A 10,518-nucleotide genomic window follows, 5' to 3' on the forward strand; every position below is an offset into this window, starting at 1 on the left:
CCAAAACCTAACAGGAAAAGGAATGAATTGATTGGAAGAGGGTATACAACCACAAGGTGCTGATAGCAACGGTGCTTCATCATTGAAGTGTTGAATGATTAATGCTTGCTTAAAGAAGACTTGTCAATTATATGATTCAAATTTCACTTAAGTCTATGAACAAAGACGAATACCTTGAGCAACTGGTTCATTCGCCCCGTACCTAAGGATACCCTAGACAAGGATAGGGATTCTCCACTCTCATCATTCTTTGTTACTTAAGGCTCATTGCGTTCAACTCGAATCAAAATTGACAAGTTGCTGATTGGATATCCTGATGATTGATCTTGATGATACACTATTGTTTGTTGTAGAAGAAGACTTGACAACCATTTTATTTGAATTATGCTAAAGTCTATGAATAGAGGTGAATACTATGAGCAATTGGGTCATTTATCCCGTACCCAAATATATTGAGAATGAGTTAATGGAATTCTCCACTCCCATTCATTCCATATTTCTTAAGGCTCGTGCCACACAATTTTAATCTTGATTAACAAGCTCTTGAAGAAACACCTTTTATATGCCTTGTATAATCCACTACTTAATTTGTCTGGGATACCTTGCTTCAATGTCTGAACTTGAAGTCTTGAGATCCACAACCTACAGAAATAGTCTTATCAAGTGATCAATGGACTTTTTATCACTTGAATAGACTGTGGGATTATACATGAATCAAAGGATTTAGTTAATCAAAATTTCTTTTGATCAACTTAAATCAAAGAGTTTGAATTAATGGTTAATTATGTACAATATGTGTAAAGGTTAATCAGTTAATTAGATGATTCACAAATTCTAAGCTAAGGGCACATGCAATGGTTAGGATCAAATTAATCAAAGAAATCAAACATCAAATATTCACATGTAAAACAATTGATTAAACTGATTAATTATATCTAAACCAAATCCCTAATCTAAGGTAGCATGAATTTCCATGATTTTTCTAAGACCTAGGGGGCAAAGATCATGCCAAACACATATTAATCACATGCAATTATGGAAAATAAATAAAGTATTAGAAGTTGAAATTTAATCATGTCAATTCTAATGTATAAGTAAACATGAAATGTAATTAAAAAGAAATTACCAATTAAACTTAATTAAAAACTAATCCTAATTAATTAAACTCTACCAAAACCAAATCCAATTAAAATGAAATTTATCTATTAAAATTGTCTATTAAATATGTATTTTTAATATTAGAAAAAAGAGAGATTAAAAGAGAAAATTAGAAACAAAACAACATATGTCTATTGAAATTCTGCATTTTTATTTTCTTCATTTTTACATTCCGAACCGGCCATGTTCAAAGCATCATAAAATGCTTATTTTTTAACGAAAAAGGACAAATAAATATGCGTTGGAAAGGAATCATGGAATACAACAAAATGATATTAATAAAAAATGCAAACATAAACAAAATCAATGATAAACAAAGCCACAAAGTTTACAAAAAAAATTGCTTTATTCATTTTTTGCATTTTGCATTTCCAACCAGCATCTTTGAAGCATCATAAAACGCTAATTTCTTAACAAAAATGGACAAATAAATATACGTTGGAAATGTCTCATGGCATACAACAAAATGATATTAATAAAGAATGCAAATAGAAACAAAATCGATGCTAAACAAAGCCATAAAATTTACAAAAAAAAGCTGCTTTATTTTATGCATTTTTTGTGGTTTCGACATAATTGGACTGCAGTTAAGTTCCATCATTTTAGAACTCCATTGTGAAGTTTTAAATGGTGATGAAGATTAAATTTGGTGATGGTGGGGGAGAATATGAATTGAGATAAAGAGAGAGAGAATTTAAGAAAAAATAGTGGGAAAAAATGGTTTAATTAGTTATTTTAGTTAACCTCCAAAATTGTGGGAAATAATATGTTTATATAGACTTGGTAGGTGAATGATCACCCTTCCATTGTGATCCAAGTAATGGATTTATCAATGGTTAGAAAATAATTTAATCCTAAGTTGTGGATCACCAATTTAAACCATAGGATTAATTGTTAAGAGTGGCTAGGATTGAGTGGAAAAATTGGAAGTTGAGATTTGTGTTTGTTTGGAAGTTTATTGTTTGTTTGGAAGTTATGGTAGTTAAGAGTTAATTGGGTAATTGAATGATTGTGATGAATGAGGTAGTTAAAGACCATTAGTGTTTGAGTTTAACAAAAATACTAAGTTAGGATGTAAGGCAAATGATCACTATTAAATAAGTTGGATTTTAATGCCATTGCCTTTGTTTTTTCACCACTTTTGCCTTAAATTTTTAGTGACATAATCCATGAATTTTAGTGCTTTTGAGAAATGATTTTGTGTTGAAAATAAGCACTCTTGAATCAAATTCTTAATTTTTGGACTTGAAATAATGTTGGAAAGTGTTGAAAAACAAGTGTAGAATTTGTTGGAAATTAGAACTTGACATAATCATGACATAAGTCATTTGTGATGATTGATGATGAATCCCTTGATCAAATGCTTATAGAATAGGTCTGGGAAAATTCAGAAGTCAAAACTGAGTCAATGGTCGACAATTGATCTAAAGTCAATAGTTGACCCAAAAAGTGAAAGATTTGACCAAAAAGTCAACTATGCCAAAAATGTGTAGTTTTTTTTTTATTTGTTCTTCTTATAATCCATTATTTTCCAATAAATGAATGAAATCTTATTTTTATTCTAACTTTGCCATTTCCATTGAATCTAAGCAATCTTTTGAATTTAGTAACAATCATTGTAATCCCCTAGCTAACCATGAATCTCAAATAAAGAGATGATCTGCACCACAAGTAATACGGGAAATAAAACTGAATAATTATCAAATAATATTCACCTCGAAAATCCACTTAAACCGATTAAATTCATTATCACTGATCCTTTGGCCTAAATTTGTTATCATATGCAAATGTCGATGAATGCATGATCAAAAAGAAAAAAATATGCAAATGAACAAAATCATAAGCCAGGTAAATTGAATAAAAAAAGTAGGGAAAATTTTGGGGGTATGACAGAGTCGACTCCAAACACCGGAGAGTCGACTCATACCTATTTTGTATCGACCCACAACATCAATGTATCGATACATTGTAGCCAACACATTTTCTTTAAAAAAAACTTTTAGTTAGAGTAAACTCCAAATATGAATGAGTCGGCTCATTCACACTTTGTATCTACCCATCCACCTTATGTATTGATACATTTATGCCAGGACTATTTTCTTTAAAAACTCATTCATAATGTATCGATACATAACCATAATGTATCGATCCATTGACATGTTTTTCATAAAAAAATCATAAGTTTGACTTGTAATGACCTATCTAATATGATTTTAAATATCCTAATATGATAATGCACATATAGACATAGACAACAAGATCCAATATACACAAATATTAAGTGTCATAGTTTTGACATCATTCAAAACATATATAAGAGGATAGTGCACTCACATTCTTCTGATTAACATAGTGTAAGCTTTCTTCAATTCAGAATAATCTTTCTGTTATAACCTGAGTTATGTTGTTGTATCATGTAGTAAACATTGTTTTAGCATGTCATTGGCTCCTTGGACGCCAAGGTTAGCCGATAGCAATTAAAGATCAACAAGCATTTCTTGTTATGCATTATAGGCAGTGATTGAGGTCTGAATGAATGTTCGCCCTAGTGAAATTATGCTATAGATTCGAGGAACGTGAGAGGTTGAAATTCTTCTTGATTTTCCCTAGGTCAGACGAGATCTCGTGGCGAGGGGACGAATGAAGAAGTCGTCAGGATTTGATCGTTCATTCCTTGAGAAGGAGGTGGAGGATTTTTGGCATCCTCAGAGCAACAGGTTGTCGCTGGACGACAGAATGAGTGGCTTTGAAAGTTGATACTGCCAATGAGTCTAATGGAGAATATGAGGGAGAAGAACTTAAAATATGATAGAAGTGACCAAGAAATGGAGATATATACTTTGATTGAAAGAGATATAGACTTCTAGTGGAGGAGATTCAATAAAATCAACAGAGGTTTGATCGTGGAAAATGTAGAAATCATAAGTCGATTCCCACAAGCGACACCATTGTTCCATGTTGGAACTAAAGTTGATCAGAACATGTAGATTCAAAGTTTGTTACAATGATTACGAGCTTCTGATGCAGTGAAGAGAGAGTTGACTTACAAGGTTAACATTTCAACGCTCAAGTTAGTATGAGAGTGAAAAAGTGATGTTTGAATGAGAAATAATTTGAATACATGTGAAATCTCGTTTTCCCCTTTAAATAGGAGAAGTGGTTAACTGCTAAACACGTGTGGTAAGGCGTGAGATACGGCTAACCATCAGATTGATTTAGACAGTTGGTAGAACATTCGTATGAGAGATTATTTGCTTGGTGGGAGAAAATAGTCCACATGTTCTACGCCAAATACTTTGTTGCATTGTTATTAGGCCTTCACCTCTTTAGACTTTGCAAGCGGCTTAAAACACTACATTCTTAAAATGATGATCATGATGATAGTTTACCATCAAATAAAAAAATGTTCATCACCAAATTACAAAGAATATAATTGAAATACATTGTCAATGTAAATATATTTTACATTGTCAGTTAATTACAATCATTGATTTGTTAGAGAAGTTTGACTTTTATTATAATCATATGTAAAGTAATACAAACGAATGATTGTTATGTATTTGATCCGCTGTCGCACGCGGATCAAAGCGAGTAGTTTTTCAAAAATGTAGTTTAACGACAAATTGACTCAAATATCGTTCTCAAGGATTCTTGTTTAATTAATCTACCGATAGAATAAAAAGGGGGGGGGGGGTTGGTTGGTTTAGATTCGAAAAAGTGATTTTTAAAAGTGATTATAAAATAAGCTGACACGAACCAACCTATTGTATCATCTTCCGACTTATCATTGATTCTTATAAAATTCCAAATCCCTAACGGGTCTGCTCCTATTCGATTACAATTACCATTAACAAGCGTAAAGGAAATTATGCGAGTAATATTCCCAAATTCTGAATTAAGCAAACGGATTAAAAACTATTGCGAATTAAGTAGACGCAACTTGATCGTTCGTGATAAAATAAAAGTTATGTTAACACGAAATTGATTCGGGATCATCATTCATCAATAGAATTTAAGGATTCTATCCTATAACAACAATTAGATTAAGCAAATAATTGGAATTATAAAAAGAATTCAAAGGAAATAAATTGGAATTAATAAAAACCTCAAAGCGGATTCAGAATTACAGCAGGTTGATTCAAAAGGGATTAGTTCTCCATAGTCATCTTGCTAGCTCTCAAAAAATCGTACATGAACAGAAAAGCGTCACCCTGTTTTTGGCTGCCTAACCTAGGTAAAAACACTCAAACCCGTTTCACAACTCAGCCGGGTCAAATGTACGATCCAGACCCAATACAACTAACCCAAACAAAATATAAAAATAATGCAGCAGCTTCAACGAAATTTCTGGCCCTGCTACAGTCTGATTCAGCTCTCGACTTCTGAACAAAAGTTGTAGATCTTTTTCTTAGCTTTCCATCGACTAGTAACACGTCTCAATCCGATACTCCTAACTCAAGATATGATTTTTCTCGCGAGAGCTGCTAATGCTGAAAATTAAATACGAAAATTAAATAAGTGCAAAAATAAAATAAATTATGAAAATACATTAAAACATAAAAATAATCAAAGCAAACCGAAGAAATGCTTAAGTACAAACATGGAAGAACGTGCATCAAAATGCACTGATCAAATTCCCCCACACTTGAACTTTTACACTCCGAGCAAAATGAAAAACAAAACAAAACACTGACACATCAACAATTACTCATTCTAGGCTACAAGTCATCTTCAGTTAAGTTTGCTTCGATAGGTACTAATCTTGCACACTAAGGACATTGTAAGAACACTAATCCACAGTTATGCAGACATAAACCTCCTGAATACACAAATCAACTCGAATCATGTTATTATATTAAAGCCTAACTTACTCATCCTTCTTTGGCTCTTTTTCATTCAGGCGCAATCACATTAAGCCAGTTATCTCCACACATTCATAGCAAGGAGACCGGTTAGTGACTCTGATCCTTTTCTGCACGGGGTTCTGGTACTTAAGTGGCATAATCCTTTGCTTACTCAATTGTAGTTGCGGGGGATCGGACCGTAATCTGCCCTACCAAGTTCAGCACCAGAACCCGCTGAACCAACTACAAAAGAGTCTTATTTCCAACTTTTATTTTAAGGTTCCACAACCGTTGGGTTAAGTGACCGGGTGAGGGTCACCAAACTTAGAAGGTGCATTCCTTTATTTTTTTCTGTTTTTTTTTCCGGAACACTCACTTATATTCATCGGCTTCCCTGCGTAGAGTGTGTGTGAGATGGTGCTGACTGCTGAAATAAACTACTCAAGAGCTGTCAGAGGATGAGAATGTAAGGCTAAAACATAATAAAAATTCAACTCAATTTCCATATGCAGGAGACTTACGGTGTTAAAACAATACCGATCTTGTGAATTTTTCCCAAGTCTCCGCAAACTCGACTCAAAGTAACCTATAGCCTAAAACTTTAAAGAAGGTGCATTTTTTTTATTTTTTTAATGACTAAAAACAAACAAAACACTAACAACAACAAATAAAACACACGATTCCCTCCCCCATACTTAAACTAAGCATTGCCCTCAATGAAAGGACTTTACTAATAAAGTAGAGAGGAGGAAAGAAAGACTCCCTGATCAAGTTGTAGTGTAGTCAGGCGCTTCCAAAGAAAGCTCCTCTATGCTGACATCTTCAGGCACCGAACTTGCATGGAATAACTTCAGACGCTGCCCGTTAACCTTGAAGACTTTGTCAGTACCTGCACTTTTTATTTCTACTGCACCATGAAGGAAAACATTAGTAACAACAAAGGGGCCAATCCATTTGGATCGAAGTTTCCCAGCCATAACCTTAAGGCGGGAGTTAAACAATAAAACCTGTTGGCCCACAAAAAATTCCTTCCTAGAAATCATCTTATCATGGAAGTGCTTAGTTTTCTCTTTATAAATCCTAGAGCTTTCATAAGCCTCTAATCTAAGCTCTTCCAACTGTTGTAATTGGAGTTTTCTTTCAATACCTGCTTGTTGCATCTCCAAATTATAACTTTTCACCGCCCAATAAGCACGGTGTTCTATCTCAACAGGAAGATGACATGCCTTACCAAAAACAAGTCGATAAGGAGACATCCCAATGGGTGTCTTGAAAGCAGTTCTTTGAGCCCAAAGTGCGTCTTCTAGACGACGGCTCCAGTCCTTCCTGTTTGGCTGCACCATTTTCTCTAAAACCTGTTTAATCTCCCTGTTTGAGATCTCAGCTTGCCCATTAGTTTGTGGGTGATAAGCAGTAGAGACTCTGTGCACAACTCCATACTTCCGGAGTAAAGCTTCCATGGTGCGGTTACAGAAATGAGTGCCTTGGTCACTGATGATAGCTCGCGGTATTCCAAACCTGCAAAAAATATTAGACTTGACAAAGTCTGCAACAATTCTAGAATCATTAGTCCTAGTGGGGATAGCTTCCACCCACTTTGAAACATAATCAACAGCAAGCAAAATATAAAGAAAACCAAATGATACAGGAAAGGGACCCATGAAATTGATTCCCCATACATCAAATACCTCACAGAAAAGCATAGGCTGCTGAGGCATTTCACTCTTGCGAGTGATGTTTGTACCTGCTATCTGGCACTTTTTACAAGTGCGGTAAGTCTCAAAAGCATCCTTAAAAACAGTTGGCCAATAGAAACCTGAATCAAGGACTTTTCTCGCAGTCCTTTGCGGACCAAAGTGTCCGTCGACTTGAGATGCATGAGAAAATTTCAAAATAGATTCAATCCCATTGTCGGGGACACATCTTCTGATTACCTGATCCCTACCAAACTTCCATAGATATGGATCATCCCAAACATAATATTTGGCATCACTCTTGAGTTTATGAACCTGTGATCTCGATGCACCTGTAGGAAAAACACTAGCCTACAAGGCAACATCAATCTCAACACAGACAACACAAACGTTAGTGTCAGTACAATCAGAACATGAATAAATATCATCAAAACCAAAGAGAGATGGAAAATCAAGCGCAAATAGTTCAGAACTAGCGTCATCAACTAATTCAAAAATCAGCTCAATATGAAAAATGGAATGCTCCTCCACAGGGTGTTTCATGGCATCAAAAATGTTAAATTTTGCGACAATGTCACCAAATTCCATGGACATGGTTCCATCGTCAACATCAATTTTTGTCTTCGTCGTTTTCATGAACGTTCTGCCTAAAATGATGGGAGCTCTGCTTGTCTTGGTTTCTCCTTCCATGTCTAGAATATAGAAATCTGTAGGAAAAATCAAATCGTTAACTTGAACAAGAACATCTTTGACTACCCCGACGGGTCGAGCGTTGCTCCTGTTTGCCAATTGAATGATTAAACCTGTATGCTGCAAAGGACCAAGACAAAGGTTATTATAAATAGAAGTAGGCATAACATTAATGCCCGCTCCCAAATCAAGCATGCAATTCTCAAATTTACTATCCCCGATGGTACAAGGAATAGCAAATGTTCCCGGATCCTTCTGCTTTTGTGGCAGAACCTGAGTAGTGAGGGCTGAAACATTTTGCTCGCCTACAATCTGTTTGGATGATTGTTTGGGCTGAATAAAGGCAGAAATATTTCGTCCTAAGTTTACTCTTTCACTTCCCTTAATCCTCCTCTTGTTGGTACACAAATCTTTCAGAAACTTTGCATACTTAGGAACCTGCTTAATAATATCAAGCAGCGGAATGTTTACCGCAACCTTTCGAAAAACATCCAGTATCTCTCTTTCTTTGTCTCCCTCCTCAATTCTTTTATTTTTCAGAACTCTATGTGGGAAGGGGACTGGTGGCCCATACTCCTTTTCTTTAATTTTTTCAGTTTCGACCACAACAGAAGAAGGAGAAGAAAGTTCAGCTGGGTGAGGCTCAGAAGGAGAAAGTTCAGAAGTTACCTCAATGATTTTTTTATTTTTTTCAGGGGATGGTTCTGTAACTTTTCCGGATCTCAAAGAAATTGCGCTCGCATTAGCATTAGGACCATTCGGATTGACAACTGTCTGGGCTGGAAGTTGGTTCGAACCTTGAGCTTGCATGTTATTTATTTGAGTAGCAAGTTGTCCCATTTATGTGTTCAAGGTCTGAATGCTGGCATCAGTCCTTTGTTGGAACTGGAGGTTGTTCACGACCATTTGCTTAACAAGATCCTCCAAGGATGGTCCGGAAGGTGCAGGGGAAGCCACTTGAGGTGAGTTCTGTTGTTGGCTGGTTTGCGGGTTTCCATATCGAAGGTTGGGATGGTTCCTCCAATTGGGATGGTATTTGTTGGTGGACAGGTCAGGAGTGTTGTTGTACCTGTTTTGATTGTAAAGGTTGGCTGCATAAGCTTGTGGCAGCTCAGTAATGGACTCGTCTCTCAGAATAGGACAAGTATCGGTCGGGTGCTCAGGAGAAGTACAAATGCCACACAAAGTTGCTGTTTGAGGTTTTGCTACTGCCAGCTGTTTGACTAAGGCAGTGAGTTTGTCAATTCTGGTCTCTAAAGCTTTGTTGGAAGAAACTTGAATTTGACTCAAGCCTTTGCTTTACACAGAATTGTCTCTAGTGGTGAACTGTTGAGAATTAAGAGACATATTTTCAATAAGGGCTTTGGCAGCAGCTGGAGTTTTATCGACTAATGCTCCACCACTAGCAGCATCAAGAATGTTCATGTCCATCGGTAACAACCCCTCATAAAAGTATTGGATGAGGAGTTGCTTAGTGATCTGGTGTTGAGGGCAGCTAGATACCAAGTGCTTGAATCTCTCCCAATACTCGGTCAGCGACTCATTGCCTTGTCTAATACCACAAATCTCCTTTCTTATTGAGGCAGCTCTGGAGGCAGGAAAATATCTTTCCAAGAACACTTTTTTCAGGGTTGTCCAACTTGCAATTGAGTTTGGCTCGAGATAATAAATCCAATCCTTTGCTGCACCCTGCAATGAAAAAGGAAAAGCTCGAAGTTTGATGTGATCTTCGGTGATCCCTTCAGGCTTCAATGGTGTAGAACACACCACCTGGAACTCTTTCAAATGCTTGTGTGGATCTTCACCTGCAAGACCACTAAACTTTGGCAACAAGTGTATTAAACCTGATTTTAATTCAAAAGGAACAGCAGCATCATCATATTCAATACACAAGCCATTGTAATTCACATCAGGAGCAGCAAACTACCTTAAGGTTCTATTATCAGCCATTGCAAAATCAAGTTCAGAATCCGAAGCAAACAAGTTATGCAAATAGTCAGACTCAGAATCAGACTCAATTGTGGGTGGTGAACTATTGGTAGCCTGGACTGTTCTACGTTGTGTGTGCAAAGTTTTCTCTATTTCAGGATCAAAAGCAACAATTTCAGAACAACGAGACCTAGTAGCCAGGA

This window comes from Lathyrus oleraceus, chromosome 2 (assembly GCF_024323335.1).
Source record: "Lathyrus oleraceus cultivar Zhongwan6 chromosome 2, CAAS_Psat_ZW6_1.0, whole genome shotgun sequence".
NCBI classification, from domain to species: Eukaryota; Viridiplantae; Streptophyta; class Magnoliopsida; order Fabales; family Fabaceae; genus Lathyrus; species Lathyrus oleraceus.